Below are 19,580 nucleotides of genomic sequence, written 5' to 3' on the forward strand. Positions count from 1 at the left end.
AACTTCTAAGAAATGGGACAGAACAGAAAAGATACCTTTCCCGGAGTCTGTTGGACTATTCTTGCTGGGTAGAATATAAATTGACTATAGAAGTAATCTATAAGAGACTCTCTACGGTTTCTATCCCTCAGAAAGTGATAGAACTCCTGAGATAAAAAGACAAAGAAAGTATAGTGAGGAGGGGTCCCCCAATATGCAGTATGAGGGCATCGCTGTGTACTCAAAGGCAGGAAAAAAAAACATCTCTAGCATCTTCTCCACCTGCCCTTCTCCAAGTGAGATTTTAATAGTTTAAAAGTTGGGGCCAGAAGCTTGACCACTCTGCTCTCCTCAAAGAGAGAGGATACCATAATAGAATAATATCTTAAATTTCCTTAAATATTATTAGTCTAGGGGCTATAATTTTCAGATTCAAGCTACACTTCTTATTGCTGTTCAATGATTGAGAAAGAAGAACCCAAGCTTTATATCTAAGAGTTGACTCCCTAACCACCAAATCAGGGTTCCACAATTATCACTCACAGCAATTAACAAAGAAATTCATTTATCCAAGAAATTAGATAAAATGTACATGGAATAATATATACCAGACAATACAGAGTAAAGAAGCTCTCTTATTGGGACTGAAATAACTCAGCTGAACCAAGAGAAAGTTGAATTGTGAATGTAAGAAAGTTTGCAGTCCACCAGCACAGCCTTGAGGACAGACTGGGACCTAACCTTTCAGGAGAATAACACCACAGACAAGATGCTGAGTCCTTGTGGGGGAGAGGGAACCTCATCCTTTATCAAAGCTATATTCAGAAGTGAACTTGGTGGGGCAAATGCTTAGTAGGAACTCTCCTATGTTTGAATACACTGTCCCAGGGACCAAAGTGTTAGTATAAGGAAGAATGTTCTCTTCTGTGATTAGAAGGAAACATTTGTTCTTCTGTTTTTGCTCTATCTCTAAGTCAATATCCATCTCTAAAAGATAAATGACTCTAAAAAGCTAAATGAAATTGGGGTTTCTAATCACTGGCAGGTAACATTGGGGAGAACATGCCAAAATGGGGCTCCAGCTGATAGCATTAGAGAATAATCACCCCCAGCTTTTCAGAAGTAACCTAGAATCCTGAAGGGGAAATAAAGCTAGCCTTGCTCTAGGGAGCCCGATTTCAGTGAGAGTGGGAGTTAGGAAGAAGATCTTCAGAGTCTAAAAGGTCTTCATTAAGAATATACAAAAATTTAAAAGAAAACACTAGCAGTTGGTGGAATTACAAAAGGCTTAGAATAGAATATATAGAATCTGATGCTTGACCTGAGTCAGGAGGGAAGTCAGAAATGAGGAAGGAGTGCATTCCAGGCAAGGACAGCCAGCACAAAATAGAGAGAAGGGGGATGTGTAAGGAACAGCATGAATCTGACTTGGTTAAAATCTGTATTCTAATAATCCTTTACCCTCTGCTGACCATTAGGGCATTTAATAACAAAGATCAAGTAATATTTTATAAGTAGCTTGTATGTTTAAGTCTGTTGTTCTTTATTATATAAGTGATGAAATGACTACTTAATTTGAATATTCCAAATAACCTAAGTACAGTGCCTGGCACATAGAAACACTTAGTAAGTAATCACTTGTTGCCTTATGTTTACATCAGCAGGTCCAGCCTTCTCAGAAGTCACTTTTTACATTTTTAATTGATGTATTTGTTTACTATAGTAGACAATATTTAAAATCACTCTAATTTTAAATAACAAATTTATTATACCTTTATCATTTATTACTAGTAAATAATGCCTGCTAAACTGTTGAGTAAAACTATGAGAGTGTTTTTGAAAATATTGTAATCAAATTTTATCACTTACTCTTTGTTAATAAGACTGAATATTTTAGCTTTAACATGTTAATATCAACATTTTCTATTTTATTTAATCTTTGTCATGTTTTCTTTTAAGATTTTCTTCATTTGCCCAGTAGTCAGTGTGGGTATGTGTTGTTTTGGGTTCTGTTTTCTTCCCTCTGTATCAGTGCATGCAAGACTTTCCACATTTCTTCTTCAAATCTGTGATTCCTTATGGTGCAAAAATATTCCATCACATTCACATGCCACAATTTGTTCAGTCATTTCCTAATTGTCAAGCATATAGTTTATTTTATGACTGTTTACAAATAATGGTGCCGTGAGTATTTTCAAACAGTTGTATCTTCTCTTCCTTCAATTTTTAATAACCTCCTTGGCATAGAAACCTAGCAGCAGGATCATGACTCAAAGGGTGCAAAAGATTTAGTAACTTTTATAGTATAATTCCAAATTATTTTCCCAAACACTCACATCATTATCACAGCCCTGCTAGCAGTAAATGAGCATGCCTATTTTCCCACAGCACTGCCAACATTTAATTTTTCCATCTTTTAACATATTTTCCAATTCAGTGGGAATAAGGTAATACTTTAGAGCTGTGTTAAATTACCTTTCTATCATTTGTGATTTTAAGCCATTTTCAGATGGTTTTTGGTTTGCTTTTCTTCTTCTGAAAAATGCTTGTGGAACTCGCATACTGAAGTAATTACTGCTACTGACCTAATTATCCACTTCTTTTGCCTACCACTAGAGCTTTTGATAATAAAGATCATATTAGATATGATTTCTTTGCCTACTGAGAAAGAGATCATTGCTCCCAAATTTCTTAATCTTCTCTCTACCCAATTTCAGCTTTATCATCTGAAATCATTGCTGAATAATTAATATTGAAAGCACTTATGTACTTTACTGGGTCACGTTAGAACTGACAGAATACTTATGAAATATCCAAAAGCGTGAAGTGTCTTAAAGATGTTTTAATGAGTGAGGTCACCATACTAAATTTGGCCTTTGGACATGGAATCACTGGACCACACTAGTGCTTAACTCCTGGATTCAGGTTTCAGGTTTTGTCTGTAGAAATTAACCTATGAATTTACTTGATATAGCCAGAGTGTGTTATTTAAAATATGAGAACGTGGTTCATGCTTACATCATATTTGTGTATTATGCCCTGCTATGTTCTTACTATAAAGAGGACAAATGAAAAATAAAGCTCTCTGAGTCAGGCCAGTGAATCCTAAGCTAATGGATTGTGCCCTTCTTTGGATAAGAAACATGGAAAGTCCAGATTTTCCCAGGCTTTGCATTTCAGGAAATGTGATGCTCTCTGGTATTGCCGTGATTAAAAACAACTGCAGTTCGCTTTGCTGAATCAGCGTGAATCAACTTAGGTCTGAAAGTGTTTCCTAGGAGGACAACTTCAGTTTTTTCTTCTGCCTGGACACAGGAAATCACCAACTGTGCCCATTGATGTAATCTCTTGGTTTCTCAGCTTCACTTCAACTTAAAGCCAGGAAGGAAGCCTGAAAAAGACAGGAATTAGTGTGACACACTGCCATCTACTGTGTCTCGAGAGGAACTGAAGTTGAAAAACCCAGAAATGGCTCCTAGGATTGGAACTGGATGCTTCCAACATGAAATTGATCTAGGACCATTGCTTCCACTTTGTTTTGGAGGCAGTTGAGGGCTATTGAGAAAATCCAGGCAGTGTTATTCAGGGACATTATCATCTTCAGTTTCTCTCTTGTTAAACAGTTCACATTTATTCAATTATTTAATTTCTAAAATACTTTAAACAATTAAAATGTCCCCAACCCCTCATTCTCCCCAAGTCCATCTTTCAGTAATTTCTCTTCTCCTCAATATCCCCACAATAAGGCAACTAGGGGAAGTAAGAAGAGAAACTGAAGACCTCAAATGTTATTACTACACATTTTTTGACAGACTTTTAGAGGGGGAAGGGAGAGGTTTTGGAGTTCGAAAGAGATTCAGGGATTATTTCCGAATTTTCTTTAGCCAAGCTATCCTATTTTTTTATTGCTACTGTCAACTGAAAAAATAGGTGAATTTGGATTTAATATACAAATGAATGAAAAGACATGTAATAATAGTTGTCATTTAAATACTGTTTTAAGATTTATAAAGTACTTAACCTATATTAACTTACTTGAGTCTCACAACTTTTTGAAATAACAACTATTAATTCAACCATTTTATAGATGAAGAAACTGAAATTAAAAAATTAAATGACTATCCTAGGGTCACACATTAAGTGTCCGAGAAAAGATTTGAACTTAGGTCTTCCTGACTCCAAGTCCCAAGCTCTACTCACCGGATAGACTAGGTGATAAAATTGATAGAGTGCTGGGCCTGGAGTCAGGAGGATCTGAGTTTAAATTCATCCTCAGACATTTACTAGTTGTGGCATCCTGAGTAAATTACCCAAACTCTGTTTATTTCAGTTTCTTCAACTGCCAAATGAGGATAAGAACAGTACCTACCTCCCTGGGCTGTGAGATCCAATTGAGAAAATACTTAGCATTGTGCCTGGCACATCTACACAAATACTTATTCCTTTTCCTCCTATCCGCTTTGCCATATGGTCCTTTTATGCAACAAGCACTATGCTAATCACTGGGAATACAAGTATGAAAGTGAGATAGTCATTACCAGCAAAGAGTGTACATACTAAGGGGGGAGGAGGGGTAGAGAATTCATATAGAGAAAGATTGGCCAGAGAAGGGAGTTTTGGTGAGGGAAGTCACAAGAATGGTGAGTTGATTGATGTGTCCTTCGTAGAAGCAATGGTAGTATTGATTTGATTACTGTGCTCAATAGGTAGAAGATGTGTGCAGAGCAACAAGGTTCATGCCAAGACAACCACAGTGGACAGATGAACTGGATGAGAAACATTGTCAAGTCTAGTCTGAGGCAAGCTAGTTTTAGTGGGCTAGGTGAGTTTTCATTCATCCTCTCATCAATCAAGAAAGGGAAGGAGTTTCAAAATTAAGTGGATTAACTTCCCCCAACCACAGAGAACATCTTTTAGCAGCATATTATGCATCTTTTGGGATGGAGTTAATGATCAATAAATAATGAGAGTTATAAACACATGTGCAGTCATTAATAATAAATAAAATTAATTTATGTCTGTTTGCATGAATTAATATATTATTTTTAAAACATTTATTAAGGAATTACTATGTGCCAGGAACTGTGTTAAGCACAAGAAATAGAAAAATAAAAAATCAAAATAGTCCTTGCCTTCAGTGAGTTTACATAATAATTAGGAAGGCAATACAGTAAGGATAACTCAAGGAGGGAGAGGCGGGTTCATCCTGAGTACCATAGTTTGGAAATTATTGGGAAGGGGCCTGGTGACCTGATTCAAGATAAGATGAAGTAAAAGTTAATACGAGGGTGCCAGAGTCAGAGTTTCTGTTCTGGGATTGAAATAAAATAATCAGTATTAACTCTTCCCCAGGATCTGTCTTATGAGCTGGAAGCTAATTAAATGGCCTTTTTTGAGAGGCAGCAGGAAAGTGTGCTTCAAATTCTAATATTTAAAGACATTTCTTTGGGTATCAATGTCTTGATCTTCAAGAGATTCCTATGAAAATGTAAATACCTGTTGGAGCTCAAACACCTTTAATTTCCTAAGTATTAGGGTAAGGGGGAAGAGAAAAGCATTTATTAAGTACCTCCTATGTGTCAGGCACTGTACTGAGTGCTTTTCCAATATTATCTCATATAGAGAGATGATGGTGGTGATGATGGTGGTGGTGATGATGGTGATGGTGATGATGATGATGATGATGAAGATGATGATGATTTAGAACTGGATTAACCCTTGGGTCATGTCAAGTTCAGCTCCTTCATTAGATGATTAGATAGATAGATAGATAGATAGATAGATAGATAGATAGATAGATAGATAGATAGATAGATGATAGATAGATAGATAGGTAGATAGATAGATAGATAGATAGATAGATAGATAGATAGATAGATAGATAGATATAGATGGATAGATAGGCTCAAAGGCCTGAGGGGATTTTCCATAGGTTGCACAGGTAGTAAGTATTTGAGTTGGAACTCCAATCTAGGTCTCTCAATTTCAGATTTATGTCTTTTTCACCAGATCTTTTTGCCTCAAACACCTTAGGAGAACAAAATATAAACCCCATGAGGATTGTTTTTTTTTTTTTTTTGTCTTAAGCAGAACCAGTACCTAGCATTGAGGCTGACCCAAAACAGGTGTCTAATAAATACTTGGGAGTTGAACTATGACAGCTAGTTAAGAGTGATAGGGAAGAGAATGGAGCATAGGGTAAATGAAGAAGAGAGGTAAAGGGGCAGAAGGGCAGAAAGGCAAAGGAACATTGAAAGAGAAAATGAAAAGACCCCAAGAGCAAATTTTACCAACTTTACAATATTCATGGTCCCATAGGATTCAGAGATAGAAAGAAAACTTTGAGGTCATTACATCCAATTTCATTTCATGGGTGAAGATATTGAGGCCCGGAGTGGAGTACTAAACTGTCCAGACTTACAGAGCTAGAAGTATCTCAGGTAATATTCAAATCTATGTCTTTTTCTATGCAAGTCCAGTGGTCTATAGATTGATTCCATAGTGCTTCTATTTTGTCTTAGACCAGAAATTATCTTTTGACTCTTTTTTTTTCTTTTCTGTCTTCTTCCTTTAAGTATAAATTGAGAAAATCTATTTTAATCCTAGCTAGTTATTTATTTCTAGATCTTTTGAGAGGCAGAGAAATTTCATTCAGGTACTGTGGCTCATATGTGCATGAGGCTAAGAATGGCCTGAGCTCACTGGCATGAAAACAAACAAAAAAAATGAAGCCCAAACTTTCCTGGGGAGTCCATAAAATGATGCTATCCTCACTCTGTTCTAGATGCTTCCTTCCTCTCAGAACTTGTCTGATAGTTCAGCTAACACACTTGCAGCAATGCCAGACCTTGTTGGAAACCTGAAACTTCAGTTACCTATTGCTCTCACCACTCTAAAAGCCTGAATAGAAATGACGCCTTTATCTTTAAAAGTGAGAGGTTATGAAATAGGTGTTTTGAGTTTTTTTTTAGTCTTTCCTCTACTTCTAATCAGAGGCCAGTTCAATCTTTGGAAAGTTTCTGAAAAGGTCTTAGGATAATTAAGATTACATTTGGTCTATTCAGAGTACATAAGCCCTGTTCACCTCTCTTGGACACATCAAATCAGCAACTATATCAGTTGCAATTTCTCTTTATATGTCACCTTCAAGTACAGACCCTGAAACTATTTTCATTTTTGTAGGAGTCTCTTGAAGGTAAATTATTCCCCAAAGAAAAATTCTACTGGCACCAAATTTTTCTTATATTAAAAGGTTGCTGTCTGTGTACAATGTCACAGGTGGGTCTTTCTGCAGCCTCTGTCTCTCTCTGTTTCTCTGTGTCTATCTCTTTCTCTCTCTCTTTCTGTCTCTGTCTCACTCTGTCTCTGTCTCTGTCTCTCTCTCTCTCTCTCTGTCTCTCTCTCTCTCTCTCTCTCTCTCTCTCTCTCTCTCTCTCTCTCTCTCTCTCTCTCTCTCTCTCTCTCTCTCTCTCACACACACACACACACACACACACACACACACACACACACACATAAACCACCACCATCACTATCTTCTACATAGGCTCTTGGAAAGCCATCCCACACAAAGTAGATAAAAGATTAGAGAGAATTTATCTCCAAAATAGACCCAGGAGAAGAGAAAGCACCCCACAAAGACATTGCATCAAAACTATTGCCATTTGGGGAGTTGATATAACTCCTTGGTGAACAGGAGGAAAGATGAAATAAGCAGCCAAGGAGAGAGAAGGGGAAAGAGGGGGGGGAGGAAGGGAGGGAAGAAGGGAGAGATAGAGACAGAGAGAGAGAGATCCAGGCATGAGGGATGAAAACAAAGATGGCTGAAATTTGGCAATGAAATTTCTTGTACAGTGTCACTGGATCAAAGAGTACATGGGATGAGTAAGAGAAAGGTATAAGAAGACAAGAAAGCCAGCAAGGGGCCCATATAATGAAGGGTCTTGAATGCAAAACAGAGACTGTATTTAATCCCAGAAATGATAGAGAGTCTCTGGAGTTTATTAAAAGAAGGTTGGTGGGGTTGCATGGTTAGATGTATGCTTTAAGAAGATCAATTTGACAGTTAAGTAGAGAATGGACTGGAGTAGGGAGAAACATTTTTTCAGTTCCAAATCCCTCTCTCTACTTCCTCCTCTACCCAAAAGACAAGAAAGACAATATCCATCATACATATGAAGTTATGTAAAACCTATTTCCATATTAGCCTTGTTCCAAAAAAGAAAGCAAGAAAAATAATGGGAAAAAATATGCTTCATTCTGCTCTCTGAGTCCATAGGTGAAACTTGAGCCAGGGAGAACATCCAGTAGGTTATTGCAATTACACATAAGTGAGGTGTTGAAGGCCTGCACCATGGTGGTGACAGTGTCAGAAAAGAGAAGGGGCCACATATATCTCAAAGTTAGATGAATAAAGACACATTGGGACCCTCAAAGAAGCCAGCTAAGTCTATCCCCGTAACTAGGTGACTATTGAAATGAGAGGACTCAACTGAGCGACAATCCCTTTTTATCTAAATACTCTACCTGTGAAGACACCAAGGGAACCAAGTTCATCTATAGAGTCTGGAAATTGTCACAGACTGGAGCATCCATAAGCTCAAGGTTAGTCCTGTTCACCAATATAACCATGAATAATCACCCTCAGTCAGCCTCAAACTCAGGTGGTTGCCCAGGAATATCAACTTATATTGGAATCCCCAAGTGCTTAGCACACGGTGTCTGGTAAATCATAAGTGCTTTAAAGTGCTTTGCATATCTCCTTATAATACATTAGGGGAAAAAACCAAGTCTTTACTAATGCAAACCCCATTGTAGAAGTGGGTATAATATATAATATAATGCAATATAACATAATAGTATAGTATAGTATAACAGTAAAATATACCAAGATGCATTATATGTAACCTATGTATTTCTTTCACAATGTATCTTTATTGATTGATTATATGAACTTTGATGACTCAGAAAAAGAGAATTAGGCCTCACTAAAATCCAATTCACAGGCAAGTCAAGACATCACCCATGATGTCATTAGTTCTCCTCAAAAATGACTCACAAACGACAATATTAATTTACAATTTTTGGAAGTATGCCATGGCATGCATATACTATTGTTATATGTGTTTGTATTGTGTTTCTGTATGTGACCAGTATTTTGTGACTGTACATTGCATTATGGGTGCTATGTACCATATTGGTTGTATATACTAAGATTAGTTGCACGTAATAGCATGTAATTGTATGTAATAGCCACATGGCAGGTAAACACACATATACACACACGCGCGCATTTTGTGATTTGCAGATGCACCTATATTAAATGGCAAATTATAATACCTGTGATTTATGTTCACATAGACCTCATATATTTGCAGAAGTCAGTCCCTACAAAGTTTGGGGTAGGGGGGGAAGGGCAGATGAAGCAGATTCCTTCAGCTCTCTATCTCTGTCTCTCTTTCTCACATGTGCACACCCACCCACACACACACACACACACACAGAGTAGGAAGGATACCTGGGGTTGGAGGGAGAGAAATGAACTCATAGAAAGTAATGGGATGCAGATGGAAGAAAGAAATATCCCAGAGCAAAAGAGACAAGTTGGTGCAACTGTCAGGATTCTCCTTATCAGGGCTGGCTGTTGCGTCCTACTACCTTGTTTAAGGATCAATGGACTAACTAAGGTGAGAAGAGGTCATCCTGCTAGAAGAATAAGAACAGCACCAGCCTTTGAGAGCTTGTCTACTCCCAAGCCTGCCTGGAACCTAAGTCTATTCTCCTGAGTCCCTGCCAGCCAATCATCTTGGAGGATCATCCCACTGAAAATCAATCAGAAACTATCTGTTGAATGTTTACAAGGTACCTATAGGCATGTCCACACTCTCCATGGTGAAATATTTCCAGGCCCCAGAGAAGACTTCATATACTGTAAGTTCCTCAAATTGATCAGGAAGGCCATAAAACTAATTGACCAACTGCCTTTACACAGAAATGTTGGTCATGGTTAAAGTACTAAAAATCTTTACAATGCTCTACTTTTTTTTCTAACTAGCACTGGAATTATGGTCATATCTAAACTATAATACCATGTTCCCCTTCATTTTTAGACTTCTTTTTATCTCCAGGGCTTAGCACAATACTTGCTTAGCACATAGTAGGTGCCTAATAATAAAAGGTTTGTTGACATAGAAAGCAGAGTTATAGCAATAAAGCAGACAGACAAGAAAGGAACAGTCACAAATCAAGTATTTAGTCAGGGACTGAAGTGGCGGGAGCACCAGGCTTGATGGAAGCAGGAGCGGTCATGGAATCTGTGGTTACCAAGGGTGTTTACTGCCTGGAGTATACATCCTTTGGCTATGAGCATTTTTGCATGATTAGGATCCAGAGGCCCATGTCTTCTCCTACACTACCCTGAGTGGTGCAATGTAAAGAATTGTAGTTCACTTGATGTAGGTGCCTGTATTGTGTTTCTACATGTTATCTATGTATTTGGTGACTGTATACAGCATTATAGATACTATGTATCATATTGGTTGCATGCACTAAGGTTAGCTACCTGTAGTCCTAGCATGAATACCATGAATCAAGTAATTACATTTACATTACAGGTAACTACTAGGTTTTGATGCCAGTTTTGAAACTTGCCAAAAATCACTTAACATTTCTATGCCAAAGAATATTTGTTTACCTGTGGAATGAGGGAGATGTGCTCAGCCTCACTCTCCACCAGTCATCCTTTCAAATAGCCAGACACAAACCGAAGTTCTTAGGGGAAGAGGAGACATATCCAAGAAGTACAGAACAGGATCAAACAGGAAGTAACAAACAACAATCAAGAAGGTCTGAAGCAGTATCAGGATCCAGATACAAAGTAACTTCAACAGAATAGTAGCTGTTTGGCACCTGTGGGCAACAAGGTGACATGGTGAATAGAGTGCCAGGTCTAGAGTCAGGAAGACCTGAGTTCAGATCTGCCCTCAGACACTTACTTAACCATGTGACTCTGGCCAAGTCATTTAATCTCTGCCTCAGTTTCCTCATCTGTAAAAATGGGCTTGAGAAGGAAATGGCAAACCCATTCATAAAACCCTAAATGGGACCATGACAGTCAAACATAACTGAAAAACAAGTGAACAACATGAACAACAAATTGACAGCCTTGGGCACTGTTTCATTCAGTTACCTTCATGAGCCAGAATTCTTCTGTCCTGGTGGACACAGAGCTAGCCATGCTTCTGTACTGGCTCTCAGTAGAACTCCAGCTGTTGTCACAAGGGCTGACCACCATGGTTCCAAAGCTTTAGCAGAAGAGTGGGAAGTAGGGAGAGCAAGCCTGAGGTCAGCATGGGAACAAATGCGTTGAAAGCTGTACCATGCCCCAGCAGAATTTCTGGGAAGAGAAGCCAATTTGGATTCTATTTCTTAACCTTTTCACTTCAGCTGAAACTGAGGACTCTTATCACAGAGGTAAAAGATTCTGATATAAGAGATTATGTGCCATGGGCTGGGAAGGCACTCAGAGACTTTGCAGCTGACAGTTGTTTCCTGAAACAATTTAAAACTGTTAGGGGAAAAAAATCCAAGGACTGATAATGGTTGTCCTTGAAGATAAACTAAAATAGATAGGATTATATAGCTAGGATTAAACAGCTAAGATTATATAGTACATTCACGTTTTACAAGGCAGCTAAGTGACACAGGATAGAACAACAACCCTGGAGCCAGGAAGATCTGAGTTCAAACCCAACCTCAGATACTAATTAGCTCTATGACCCTAGGCAAGTCATTTAACCTCTGCTTGCCTCAGTTTCCTTATCTGTAAAGTTGGGATAATAATGGTACATATCTCATAAAGTTGTTATGAGGATGGAGTGGGACAATATTATTAAAGCACTTGTTAAACCTCAAAACACTACATAAATGCTCATTATAATTATTAACAGATGCATTATATATGTTGTTTCATTTGATCCTCACAACAACTCTGTTGAGGGGCGGCCAGGTAGCACAGCGAGTAAGAGCACCGGCTCCAGTGTCAGAACGACCTGGAGATCGAATCCCGGGCTCAGACACTTAGCACCCACCCAGAAACACCTGGCCGTGTAACCTTGAGCAAGTTACTTAACCCCAATTGCTTAGGGGCAGCCAGGTGGCTCAGCGAGTAAGAGCACCAGCTCCAGTGTTGGGACGACCTGGAGATCGAATCCTGGGCTCAGACACTCAGCACCACACCCAGAAATAACTGAGCAAGTTACTTAACCCTGATTGCTTAATAAAAAAAAAAAAAAAAACTCTGTTGAGTAGGTGCTATCATTATCCCCATTTTACATATGAGGAAACTGAGGCTGGGAGATGTTAAGTGGCTTGTTCTGGGTCCCAGCTAATAAGTGTCTTCAGCGGGATTTGAACTCTGGTCTTCCTAACTCCACATCCAACACATCCACTGCATCAAATACCTGCCTCAGTGGGAAGGAAGGAGTGTAGTTGTGGAGTTAATGTGATGAAGTAAGCTTGAAAAGTATGAGCACTGGAATGGCTCAGGACAAATGAATGGGTGTAGATCTTATGAATAACATAGTTGTTTGCATTTTGTCTCCCCTAGATTGTGAGCTCCTTGAGAGCTGGGACTGTCTTTTGCCTTTCCTTGTATTCCCAGAGCTCAGCACAATGCCTGGCCCACAGTAGGCACTTAGCAATTATTTACTGACTGAGTGTGTGGGGGGGTGGGGGGGGGGGGGTAGGATTCAGTACCTAATAGTAAGTGAGAAAGAATGGAAGTGAAGAAAGTGAGACCTAAGACAAGCATAGAACTGCTTAAGTCATAGCCCCAGATGGATGTTAAGCCCTGATCCAAAAGGGAATGTCTTTGGGAATCTTTATGCCCTTATCTTCCCTATACCATGGAATGACATGCAACTAAGAATAATTGGTTATATTTGGTCTCTTATCACTTATCTGAATAAATGTTTTCTGAGTTCTCCCTAAGTTTTTTTGAAGAAAAGAATTCCTGGGAAGCAGAGAACACTCAGGGACCTAGATAATATGGCATGCATCATTGTGGTGATGCTCTAGGACACTCTTGTGCCTTTAGGCATATGTCTGGAATGGCCATTAGACCATCAAGCTGTCCTCTGTGAATTGTTCCACAAAGATCTGTGGCAAGTAGAGCTAAACTTTGACTGCTGTTAGTGATTCCTTAATGACGAGTTTGTAGATGCTATAACCTTTACTATCATATATATACATATATGTGTGTGTGTGTCTGTGTGTGTATGTATCTATATCTATATCTAGCTAGCTATCCATATATATATATATATATATATATATATATATATATTGCTTGGCAGTGTGTGTGTGTGTGTGTGAGAGAGAGAAACAGTGTTGGAGCTTGTGAAATCCAAAGCTATCTTTCCATTGTGAATGTAAATGAATTGACTTCTTTTGCTACAAAATGGGTATCTGAATACCCACATTTGAACTTGGCCGTATTGATCATTGTAATTCTCCCCCCATATAAGGATCACTGGGTATTAGCTATTTTTCTCTCTTAAGAAACCACCCTGCAATTTTTTCTCTGGTCTGCAGGCTAAAATTCCTATGTAGAATCCCAAGGGAAAAAAATCTAAAACCTGCAACTGAAAGGCCTTTGTATTCAAAATTGAGATGGTAATTTAAAGCCATTCTCCAGGCAGTGGTCAAGCAATTTCTGGGATAAAGAGAAGTCCCTTGGGATACTTCCGCACATACCAGCTGTTATTGTCCTCAGTACCTCTGTAGAGTTCTTACTTTTTACTATGTCTTACTTGAAGCCCCTACACCAAGTGTAGGATAATAATAGCACTATTGAATAGTTTCTCTCTGTCTCTCAAGATTATGACTTCGTAGATAATTGTCCATATGAACTCAAGTAAATGAGTTCATTTCGGCCTCATAGCACCAAAGGAGTTCACAGATAGCAGACTTTTTTGCACCCCACTGATAAAGAACTCTGTAAAGTAAGAGGTAAAATGAATTTTCTAATCTTATGTAGATTCTCTTCCATCCCATATAACCAATTACAACAGTAAAGCATCCCAGAACCAAGATCAAGGAGTAGAGGCAACAGGAAACAGATTGATTCTCTCCCAATCACTGCCCTAAATCCCTGGGAATTTAGTTCAGTAGTTTCAGTCACTACCAAATTTTCTAAATCACACTTGGGGCTTTCTTGGCAGAAATACTGGAGTGGTTTGCCCTTTCCTTTTCCAGCTCATTTTGCAGATGAGAAAACTGAAGCAAACAGGATGAAGTGACTTGCCCAGGTTCACACAACTAGTGGAAGACTGAATTTGAACTCAGTTCAAACTTAAACACATATGATAGATAGGGGCCATGGTGTATAAAATAGAAAGTTTTTGTTATTGTTGTTGTTCAGTCGTGTCCAACTCTTTGAGACCCCATTTTGGAATTTTCTTGGCAAAGACACCAAAGTGGTTTGTCATTTCTTTCTTCAGCTTATTTTACAGAGGAAAGTGCGACAAACAGGGTTAAGTGACTTGCCTAAGGTCACACAGCTAATAAGTGTCTGAGGCCAGATTTGAACTCAAGAAGATAGGTCTTCCTGACTCTAGGCCTGGCACTTTATCCAGTGTACCAAGTAGCTACCTTACAGAAAGTTACTGAGTTTTAGCTGATCTGACAGCACAAGTTGTCCCCCAAAACATACAGCTAACAAATATCTTGGGCAGTATTTGAACTCATGTCCTCTTAATAGGACTGGTGCTCTATCCACTGTACCACTTAGCTACCTCAATAATTGCTTCTTGAGACTCATGATGGAAAATGCCATCCAGATCCAGACAAAGAAATATGAAATCTGAATGCAAATCAAAGCATGCTATTTTCTTCTTTTTTTGTTTTGGTTTAGTTTGGTTTTTGACTAATGTGAAAATATGTTTAATAAGAACATATATGTAGAGTATATCAGATTGTACACTGTCTTCGGGAGGGGGAAGAGAGAGAGGCAGAGAAAATTTAAAACTTATGGAAGTGAATGTTGAAACTAAAAGTAAATTAATTAATTTGTTAAAAGATAAATAAATAAATGCTTCTTGAATGGAGAGCTAGGGCGAAAGGTGGAAGGAGGTTGTACTCTCCAAGGACATCAAGGATTTGAGACCATACTAGAAAGCTAATCACCTTCCAACAAGCTTCTGGAAATCAGTCCCAAGTGGCCTTCTGAGCTAATTGCCAGGTATTCAGGAATCATAACCCATCCATTAATAGCTGAATTTGTAATTCAGGATCCTGGAAGAAATGTAAGAATTGACTTCAAACCATTTCTAACATTTTCTAAAGCAAGATCTCATGAAGTTGCTTAAGTATCATGTTCTGAATATTGCCTACATGAATGCAACCAGCACCCCAGGCTACTTGGCCTACTTAAAGTCATAGATTCACTCACTGCCAGCTCACATAATTGTGGAATTCACCCCCCCCCCAAAAAAAAGCCTTATGAATCAAGCCTTTAGTTGTGAATAGACAGTGAGTGAATTTCTCATGAATAGCCTCCCTCTTCACATGGTTCATGACATTTTACAATGCAATTATTGTGGTGCCTATTGTAGCATAATTGAAATTCTAGAGATGGGGTGGGGAGGCAGTGGGAGGGTCGACTGCTCAAGAAAATGCAAATGCCATTTTATTTGCAAATTGAATTAAAAATGTAATGAAGTGGGTGTAGAAAATAATTGAAGAATTAATTGAGAGAAACAAATTTGAAATATTTTCATAGTGCAGGAGAGATGCCTCTGAACTGATATAGGTCTTCAGAGAGCAAACTCCTTCCTGCTCACTCAGATCTGAATGGAAATCAGGGTGGACGTCCTTGGGAAGATTCAGCAGGCATAGCCAAATCTACCCAATGGGACCGCAAGATGAACTCGTGAACCTGCCTGACCTTGGAAAACAACTCACATGGAATTTTTTCGACTGCTTATTCTATACCAATCTTTGGGCCAGAGCTGAAAAGCAAGGAATTATGCTCCTTGCTTTTCATTTTCTTTGCATGGCTAGGCAATTATGCAAGGAAACTTAGCAGAAAATAGCAGTTGGTCTTTATAAGATTTCTAATACAATTAATGATGTTAGAAGGTGTGGACTCTAGACTGTGATAGATTTTATTTATCTTATTTTTTTTTCCCTCTAGATGGTCTAGACTTGATTTGCAATGTATTAGTCATTCTACAAGGCAAAAATAAATGTAAATATTTCTGAGGATTCCTTTACATGAAATTCTGCTAAAAAAAAATCCTTTCTCCACTCAGAGATTTGTGCTTTGTGTAATGGTTTTGAAAGTGACTGTTAATTATCCAAAATCCTTTTTAAAGAGAGAAGGAAAAGGAGCAGGCAGGGCTCTAAAGGAGGAATCTTAGCTGCTAGGATGAGAGACCCAATTTATTACTTTCCCAGCAACTCTTTGGCCAATTTTGCGCCTCCCCACTACCCACCTCCCTAGAGATTAAAAAAAAAATTATTGAATTGGACTAGTCATTTCCTCTCTTCTGTTTAGCGCCAGTTCTCAGAGGAAAACATCATTTTGTTCTTTGTTCAGTATAGTCTAGAGACAACAGTGAAAGGATTTGCTGCTTCCTAGAATATAAAAATTTCAATTTGGTGTGCTGTGGGAACATAAAAGAAAGAGGTGAGAGACAGAGAGACAGAGACAGAGCAAGACAAAGAGTGACAGAGAGAGACAGAGAGACAAAGGCAAAGACAGGCAGAGGCAGAAACAGAGACAGAGGGTGACAGAAAGACAGAGACAGAGAGACAGAAAGATGCAGAGAAAGAAACAGACATACAGGGAGACAAGAGGAGAGGACAGGACAGGAGAGGGAGACAGAGACATCCATAAAGTATGAATGTGAGAATGATTTTCTCCAGAGCCACTAAGCTGGCCTTGGTCCCAGATAAGTATTATTCATCTGCCTTGATCATCCTGCAGGAGTGATAACTAAAGTCAAAGTTACAAAGTGGTCTTAACCATTCTGCCAGCCTTTAATGTATCTCATCTCTGAAGGATTTCATAGGATTCATACCATTCTCTCCCTCAGGGAGATAAAGTTCTGGTTGTGGGCTAAATACTGGCATTAACTTTCTGCTCCCTGGAGTGTTTAGGAGTGGCGAACATTGGTCTCTTACTAGCCTTTCAGTGAAACATGGATTTCTAGTCCCATTGCCACAGAAACATTTCTAGCAGGGCATTCTAGGAGCTCCCAATAAGAGAGAACCTTGATTTCATCAGGATCAAGTCCATTACTGGTGATCACCCAATCTACTTTTAATTGTAGCTGGAGAGTAGTAAGTGAAAATTTCCATTATCTGGAAATGTTTGCTGATACCAAGACCAAATAGTCCTTTTCTTTGAGCAGCTGCTCTGGCTTATCCAATCATTTTTCCCATTGTGATATTCAAATCATTGATCCATGTTTTTCTATCAAATATTAATACTATCTTGGGTGTCAGGTTCAGGACACACTGGATTCAAGTCTCAACTCTGATATACTGACTCTATGACGCTGGATAAGTCATGTATCTTTCAATGCTCTAAGACTCTAAGGCTATCAGTTGCAGAAAAGGTGCCAACTTACTATGGTCAGAGAAATTTCCTCACCAAGAAGTTCTCTGGAAAAAAAAAATGAAATGACAGTTCTAGTCCCTATACCTATTCTGTCTCTATCTCAGTCTACTAATGCCATCTAATTTCTTTGACCTCCAGTTTCCTCATTTGTGAAAATATAAGAATGTTACAGCTAGGTGGTGCAGTGGATAGAGTGCCAGGCCCGAAGTCAGGAAACATCATCTTCCTGAATTCAAATTGGCCTCAGAACTTAGTAGCTATGTGACCCCAGGCAAGTCACTTAACCATGTTTGCCTCAGCTTTCTTATCTGTAAAGTAAGCTGGAGAAGGAAATGGCAAACCACTCCAGTATCTCTGCCAATAAAACCCCAAAGGACATCATGATGAATTGGACACAACTGAAAAAGGGCTGAACAACAATAATGTTATATATACACTCAACCTAATAGGGGTTTTCTAAGGGCAAAATGAAATGATATATCTCCTGTACTATGGAACTATAAAGTACAATACCCCAATGTTCTGTGATTTTATGTGTGTGTTTGTATATGTGTATGTGTAGAAACTCCTTCCAACTATAAATATCCCAAAACCTTAATACACTAGAACATGGGTTAGCCAATTGCTCTAGGAAAAAGAAATTATCATGTGATGGTCAAATATCTAGTAATGAAATTCTAATGACCGTATTAATAGCCGATGCTCCTGGTGAGGAAACCCTCTCTTCCAAGGCCTATCAGTACCTGCTGGGCCACTGAGAGTCTTATAGTTCCCTGGAATGCTGAATAATTAAATTATTTACCCAGGGTCACACAACCAGAATGTGCTAGAGAGTTGGGGCTTTAACTCAGGTCTTTCTGACACCAGGACTAGTTCTCTATGCACCAGACCAAGACACTCTGAATCTTCCTCCTCCTCCTCTTCTGTCATCATCATCACTATCACCAATGCCATCAGCGTCATTGCATACTTTTTGTTGTTACCGTTCAGTCTTGGGGTTTTCTTAGCAAAGATATTAGAGCAATTTGTCGTTTACTTCTCCAGCTCATTTTACAGATGTGAAAATGAAGACAAACAGGGTTCAGTGACTTGCCCAAGGACACAGTAAGTGTCTAAGGCCAGATTTGAACTAATGAAGATGAGTCTTCTTGACTCCAGGCCCAATACTGTCCCTACCACACCAACTAGTCTCCCCTGTGTGTGTGTGGTACATTGATACTATCACACCCATCTAGATGATCTCTCACCTGCTAACTTCTGTTGTTCAGTAGTGTCTAACTATTCATGACCCCTTTTGGAGTTTTCTTGGCAAAGATACTGAATTGGTTTGCCATTTCCTTCTCAGGCTCATTTTACAAATGAGGAAACTGAGGCAAACAAGATTAAGTGACTTGCCCAGGATCACACCGCTAGTATTTGAGGTCAAATTTGAACGCAGGACTTCTTGACTTCCAGGCCTGGCCCTCCATCCACTATGCCACCTAACTGCCCTCATCATTACATTTAGTTTTCATTTTTAGATATAACGTTTAGAAACAAAGCTGGGACAAATGGCTATCCTAGCGTTGCTGTTTTGTGCTTAACCGTTAGCATTATGTTAAATATTCTCCCTGCCTTCCTCCAAACCCCAAGTAAAATCCTACCCTCTACAAGAAATCTTCCCCAATCCTCCTCAATGCTACTTAGTCCTCCTTAGTCCTTAGTGCTTTCCCTCTGAAAGTAGCCTCAATTTAGCGTTTTGCATAATTCTTTAAATTTTGTCTCCCCATTAGATTGTGACCTATTTGAGAGCAATTTTTTATTTGTCTTTCTTTGTATTCCTAGAACTTCGGACAATACCCGGCATATGGGAGGTGCCAAAAAAGTATTTGTTGACTAATAGCAAATTATTGCTTAAGCAGATAAAAAAATGTTTTTTGGTAACTGAATAAAAGTATCAGGAGGAAAGTTCACTGTCTATAGACTCACCAAAATC

General features: G+C 38.7%; 1 long non-coding RNA gene across 1 annotated transcript in view; it reads right to left on the minus strand.

The window, feature by feature from the left end:
* Positions 1-1,523: 1,523 nt before the first annotated feature.
* Positions 1,524-19,580, minus strand: part of LOC138153267 (uncharacterized) — a 151,219-nt gene continuing 133,162 nt past the window's right edge. The window contains exons 2-3 of the long non-coding RNA XR_011166321.1: positions 10,673-10,887; positions 1,524-3,370 (exon numbers count right to left, since the gene is read on the minus strand). This is a non-coding gene — a long non-coding RNA (uncharacterized lncRNA). The remainder of the gene's footprint in view (positions 3,371-10,672; positions 10,888-19,580) is intronic.

This window comes from Petaurus breviceps, unplaced genomic scaffold (assembly GCF_028583685.1).
Source record: "Petaurus breviceps papuanus isolate PSGF00001 unplaced genomic scaffold, PetGlider_PUasm1.0 90977, whole genome shotgun sequence".
Lineage (NCBI taxonomy): Eukaryota > Metazoa > Chordata > Mammalia > Diprotodontia > Petauridae > Petaurus > Petaurus breviceps.